The following is a 6,958-nucleotide window of genomic DNA, read 5'->3' as shown; positions in this document are numbered from 1 at the left end:
TACTTTCAGTGACTTGGGTGGTGTGGAGGGAACAATTGCTGATGAAGATTCAAACCAAAAGTCCTTGAGTACAACTGTCTTCTTCTTATCTCAGGTAACCAGATCTCTCATTTCCTTGTTGAGAGGACCCACATATTTCCTAGTCTTCTGTGTATCACCAACTTACCTATGGAAACTTTCCTTGTTGCCCTTTATGTCCCTGGCCAAATTTAATTCTCTTAGGGATTTAGCTTTCCTAACCTGATCTCTGGCCACTAGGACAATTTTCTCTTTATTCCTCCCAGACTACCTATCTGTGCTTCCACCCACCATAGACTTCCTTCTTGTGTTTGAATTTGTCCAGGAGCTCCTTGTTCATCCACACAGGGCTTCTGGTGTTCTTGCCTGACTTCCTTATTCCTGAGCTTAGAGGAGGTTATCATTGAATATTAACCAGTGTTTTGGAGCCTCTCTTTCCTCCACACTGTATTCCCTGGTGCTTTATGAAGCAGATGACTGAAGACGCCAAAATCTGCCTGATGTGAAAGGTAGGGAACTTGCTGTGCACCCTCTTCACTGCTGTGAGGATCTCAAATGCCACCAATTCATGGCTGCCCCAGAGCTTCACGTTCCCTGCCAGCCCATCCCTGTTTGTAGAGCAAGGTCCAGCACAGCACTGCTTTTTGTTGGCTCATCTGTCACTTGGAGAAGGAAGTTACTATTGGTGCATTCCAGGAGCCTCCTGAATTGCTATGTTGTCCCTCCAACAGATATCCTGGCAGCTGAAGCCCCACCATGAGCACCAGGGCTTGTGAATGCTCCTATCTGTCCATAGTGAGTCTCATCTACCAATCTTTCTGGTCCCATGGTCTGTAGCAGACCCCCACTATAAAACCACCTGTCCCTGCCCTCCTTTTAATCCTGACCATTAAGCTTTTGGTGGCTCTTCATCCATCCCCAAGCAGAGATCCATGCACTCCAACTGGTCATTCACTTAGAGCACAACACCCTCTCCTTGTCTTCCCTACCTGTCCTTCCTAAAGAACCTCCATCCTTCCCTTCCCTTCCAACACTCCAGTCGTAGGATCCATCTCACCATATCTCTGGTCTCCATTATGCCAGCAAGATCATAGCCTGCAGGCATGTGCACATCTCTAACACCTCTTTTTTATTCTTTGTGGAAAAGAATTTGGGTTTAGTCATGTTCATAAAAAACACAGTGTTGTATAATTGATTTATAGTAGTAGCAGTATTATTAATAATGGTAATAAAAATGGGAAATCATAGAATAACAACAGCCTGAGTTGGAAGGGTTGCACAAGGGTCATTGAGTCCAGGTCCTGGCCCTGGAAACATGAAAATTTTTGTGTGGTGTGCAATAGAATCTTCCTTTGAAAGAAATATTTGGGGTTTTTTTCCCTCCAAGCAATTGCTCAGATATTTCAGACTTGAAAGGAGCAGCAAATAAAACCAGAAATGTGAAGAATCTATAAAAACAACCTTGTCAGAATAAAGGAATGCTGAATATATCAGATAATGGGACTAGGTGCCTATAATAAGCTTATAGGAGAAATTTGTATATTATGAATGCTATTGGTTCCCTCTGTGTGAAACACATGATCTTCTAAAATAAGCTGACGTTGACTCCGGCGAGGGAAGATATGCAGACAATCAATGTGATTGATAATGCAAGCTTCAGTTTATTGAAATCAAGACTTTGCTTTTATACACTCAAATGTGCATACTTGTCACTTCTCTATTGTCTATTGATGCTGGGTAAAAAACTACATTTTACACGTATTGCTAATGTTGCGATTCAGGGTTCCTCCTCATTCCTCATGGTCAGTACATCTTGTCAGCATGTCCTGTTGTCTATCTATAACAGGATTGTCAGGAACACTGCGTTTGTGTCCTTGCCTTCTTTCTTTATTCTCGTGATTTCTGTTCTCACGATTTCCTTATTCTGCAGCTAGCAAGAGGCTTACAAAGGCCTGCTGATTTCTGCAGTTAGCAAGAGGCCTACTTATGTCAAGCTAAAAAGGTGTTTGCTTGTACAGCTCTTCCAGGGACCTGCGTCCCTGATCTTCTAACCATTCTTCAACAATAAGCTAATAGTCCTTTTCTTAACAGCTGTCAAAAAAGCTAAAAGAAGGGTAATAAGTCAACCTCACTCTACTGGTACAACCGGATTTAGGAAACGGCTGAGAAAGACACTGACACAGTTGGTAGTTTGGCATGGAAATTGCTAAGAAAGCAAAAAGCAGACTGTCATCCTCTTTAATAAACACAGCTCTTTCCACTTATACCAAATCCATAGATTAGAGAGAGGAACAATGTTTCTAAGAATCCTGTTAAAATTCAATCATGATTTATCATGAATAAAAAGCCAATTCTTCAAAAACAAGCCCTACCAAACCCACCAGCTCCCACTATGGACACTATGTCAGCTATTCTTTGCTGTTGATCACCAGAAATGGCTGGAAAAATCTTATCTGATGCATTTCAGATAAGAAATGGCACAATCATGGAGTTTCTCTTTTTATGGAAAAAAATTAACATTTTACCATAAAGTTTAAATGATTTGAAGAAAGGTCATCAAAACCTTCAATTTTTTCTAAATCACATCTGATTTTATTCCTTACTTCAGAAAAGTATACAGTGCATGTTCAACCAGTTTTTGAGGAGGAGGAAGCTATATGGAAAAGTTTGAGGAATCTGCAAATAAGTAGTTTGTGGTGGGTGCCGTGAGCTGAGTTTGCACTTGAAACATTTTCCTGGTGAAGAAAGCACCACCTTCATAAAAGGTGGCACTTGGACAGACATAGGATGCAAAACTAGAGAGCTGGACCACCAACACCAATGGAAGAACATTCTCAAAACCCGGTTTTCACTCTCAGTTGTGATTTTCCAGATGCTTCTCCTGGTCATCCTGCCCCAGCTGGTGCAAACCGCGCTTGTTCAGAGAGGAGGATGAATGAATCCTCTCTCTGTGCTGGTCACTGTTGCCTTTCATTAACCTACCACACCAATTTCCTCGCAAGCACCTTTCCTTTGGGGCGTGGTTTTAAGAGAAGTGGCTGGCGCAATAAACTCCTTCTCCCCTTGGCCTGCTGAGTTAGGTTGCTGCACCAGAGGAAGCAGTTCATAGTTTTAAGGCTAGAGGGGACCATTACAATAATTTTACTTGTCATGCATTAGAAACAAAGTACATAATTCAGAACATATCTGGTCCTGATGCAAAGCTTTTACATGCTGGAGATTCCATTGCTCCCCATGGTTATTTGTTTAATGTTTATTTTACTTCCATCTGTAAAATTGGTACTGCATTTATAGCTTGTGTTTTTCTAGCATACAGATTTCAGCTTTGGATTCTTGTTTAGTTTACTGAAGTTAGAGAATCCTCTAATGACCAAATTTTCTACTCATGCACATAATTATGGCCTATGAAAATATCTATGGACCTTTGTGCCCCCAGTCACAAGAAGTAACACCAGCAACAGGTGCAACTCGCTGTTCCTCCTGGAAGTCATGAGCTGCAAGACATTTTCCTCAGTCTCCGTTTGCAAAAGCAGTCTCCATCTTTTAATCAAGAGCTCCCAGTTTTCCTTGTCTTTGAATCTAAAATATGCAATTAGATTTAAATACCTAGATGGCTGATTACATGCTACCAGCAACAGACTTAAAGAGGAGAGAAAAAAGAGGTAGGCAACAGTCATTCAAGAACTCTTTGTAACTGGTTATCGATGTAAGTGACAGAGTGATTGATGAGGGGATGTTGGACTTGGTATCCAAACACTCCCTTTCTACCCACCATAAATCCCCTGAACTCCAGGCCACAGTCTGCTTTGCTTATCCTTCTCCCTTCCTCATGCAATCAGCCATGCACTGGAAAAATGATCCTTTAGAGAAACTATGTCTCCCAGAAAGAAGTAACCAGAAAGGCAATATGCATATCTGAGGAGGAGTAGGAGTAGTTTTTTTTTCTCCTTCCACCTCCTAAACTGAATCCATCAGTAAGGGTGGAAACTCCAGTTGTAGGAGCATAACATCTATGGCTAAAGAGGAAAGGAGCTGAGTGGGCCCAAACCATTCCCAAAATATTTGGGGTAAAGTCTTAGTGCAGTTGGGGATAACAGTAAGAAAAATAAACCTGTTTATTTCTCTGAGAAAAAGATACTGCGGCCAGTCTCATTTGCAGAAGGGAATGCACATATTTTAAATACAATTTCTGTGTTACTTGCTTTCCAGGACAGAAAAGGAAATTAAGATGGAAGAAAACACTGGAATTTCCCTGGCTAGTCTGGAGGAATCTTTAGCTCATTTAACTTTAAACACTTAACTTGGGTAAAGCAAATATGAGCACTGCCTCCCTGGGCAGCCACTGAAGAGGAAGTCTCCTGTAGATGATGAATCAGAGCGTCCAAATTCTCAATTACTTGCTGGAGATACTTATCTCCTCCCAGTGACGACAGAGGGAGCACAGGGTGATGACATTTGGCAAAACAGAGCATCAGCTGAAGCCCTACAGTGAGTTGGCTTTCCATCCTTCTGAAGAAATACCCAGTACATGTATTTCTCCACTTACAGAAGTTATTCCAAATGGTGTGACCACAGAAACAATGTTGCATGACTTAAGTGAGTGGCATGGCATATCTACTTCTAAACCTTGGTTTTTGGGTGTTTAAATGAATTCTTCAGCAGATTTTTCAGTCACCTTGCATTATCAGATTGCCATTTTGGCTAAATACAAAGGAAATACACAAATAATTAAACCACTCTTAAATCTTAAGAAGTTTGTAATACAGGCTGTTTACATACAGTATTAGCTGCAAATTTGTTGCCTAGTCATCTGCAAAACTTTGTGGACACTTGGCACAGAGCTAACGCCGACACCTAAAAAAGGAGAAGATTCTGTGGTTAGGGTGTACTTGTGGCTCATTCCCTCTCCTGTTACCCTTCCCCTATGACACAGTGTCAGGTATCTACTCATGATTCAGCTTTAGAGCTCACACTACCCATTCAATGGAAAATATTGTCCTTTTCTAGAGCAGTTGCTAGAAATCATAATGTAGTCAAGCACCATCAGGGTTCAATCTGGTCATGTACAAGATCAATTGTTCACCCCTTAAAGTATTTTCAATCAAGATTTTTCTTGGTGAACACAAGTTTTCGAACAGTTTTTATAACTGCAGAAGCTCTTACTCCTTTGCAGCTTCTTTCATCTTTCACTTCATCACTTTATAGCTCTAATTCATCAAGCAGGACATGTAAACTTCCAGAGATAAACGAATACCGTGCATTCCATCAGGCTCATGCTCTGTGGTCCTTTCAGTGCCTTAAACACACGATAGTTTCAAAGCTTTGACAGCTGGCTGGAAAAGAAGCCTCAAGGCTTATGCTGTGTTTAGTTATGCTACCAGCTCACTTCTGCATATCTTGCAAAACAAGCTCTGGTGTCTATGCTGCAGCTGAATTTACAAGAAATTCCACAGAGGGCAAAAGAAAACCTATCCTGTCATTTGCAGATTACAAATTCAGCCAACAAGGGGGCATTCATGCCTCTTAAACTTGGAAATTAACCATATGAGCCACAGCCATGGCAGCTGGATTTTTTCTGGCTTAGAAGTCATATGTGTGTGAGTTGAAATATGCTGATTTTGAGCATGCTTTGAGACATGTACAAGAGAAGGATGAATCACCCCTGAGAGCTGGCATAATTCAAACTGCCCTGGCTGGTGTCAGCAGTAGTCACTGAGCCTGAGGGACAGCTGAGCTCCTTAGTGAGGGGAAAGGAGCCTGCACGGCAATTCTGCAGTGGTATGCAAGGCAGGGGAAGTTTGAAAGAGTTGTGCTTGCAATTCCTGCATGTCTGGTTGCCACAGCTCCATCTCTCACAAAGTTATGTCAGTAGTCTGCAGACACCCTGAAGATACACAGGTGACTGAGGGCATGGCATTGCACTGGAGTCCTCTGTTGGGAAGGTTATCTTCACCAGGCACTGCACAGCAGACTTCCTTTGGGTTGCGTTGTGGTTTCATACAGTAAGAGTTAAAACAATGTTTCCCTCTGCAAAACACAATCCTGCTTTTCCTCCTCCTGCAAGGAGTCCCCTGCAGCCAGAGGAACAAGTTGGGCTTGTAGGTTGCATATATATCAGCCTTTGAACTGAACTCTACCTTCAGTTACGGCTCCGTGAGTTAGAATAAGTCTTGCCCTTCACTGAAACTAGCTGGGAAGTTTCATCGCTGATGCAGAGGAAAGATGACAGTTCCAAGAGAAATTTCCCAGTACAACAGCAAAAGGCCAAGTGAAACAAGTTTTTAATATTTTAATCATTAAGTCACCCTTGCTTTCTGAAGACAAACCTATTCAGAAAATAAATTCTTAGCATACTTCTATAATATGGTATTCATTTACCCGAACTGAGCTACAGCTTTAAGTAATACATTATATTTAGAAATCTAAGGAAGTATAAAAATCATTTATCAGATTTATTGACCTTGTAATTTTAAATTTAAAAAAACCACAAACAAACAGGACTTTTCTGCAAGAAAGAGGTACAGTTTTTCTTCCATTTGTGGGAAATAAAAAGTAACAAGGCTAAAAAGACAAACAAATGAGTCAGTTGTGAAAATTGTGATTTTGCTTGTTTTCCCTGAAGCAAGGGCTTTTAAGGCAGTTTCTGAAACAAATGTTAGTGAAAAATTATTTAACAGAGAGAGATACATTAGCAATAAGTTTGGCTGAGAAGAGCAGAGGAAACCTGTGAAGCGAGAAACAACAGTTCATGTAGAAACTTAGTTTTAATAAGATCAAGTTTTGCCCTGCTGTGTTTTGAAACTATCTGGAAGAGCCTGTTGCCTTCCACAAAGAACAAACACAGCTAAAATTACTAACGCAATGACTCTACTTAACAAACAACTTAATACCTGAAGACTTTCTAACTGGGTGTGGAGGTGTAATTTGCTCTTTTGGATAT

The sequence above is a fragment of the Corvus moneduloides genome, chromosome 1 (assembly GCF_009650955.1).
Source record: "Corvus moneduloides isolate bCorMon1 chromosome 1, bCorMon1.pri, whole genome shotgun sequence".
Classification (NCBI taxonomy): domain Eukaryota; kingdom Metazoa; phylum Chordata; class Aves; order Passeriformes; family Corvidae; genus Corvus; species Corvus moneduloides.
This window is presented reverse-complemented; position numbering follows the sequence as displayed.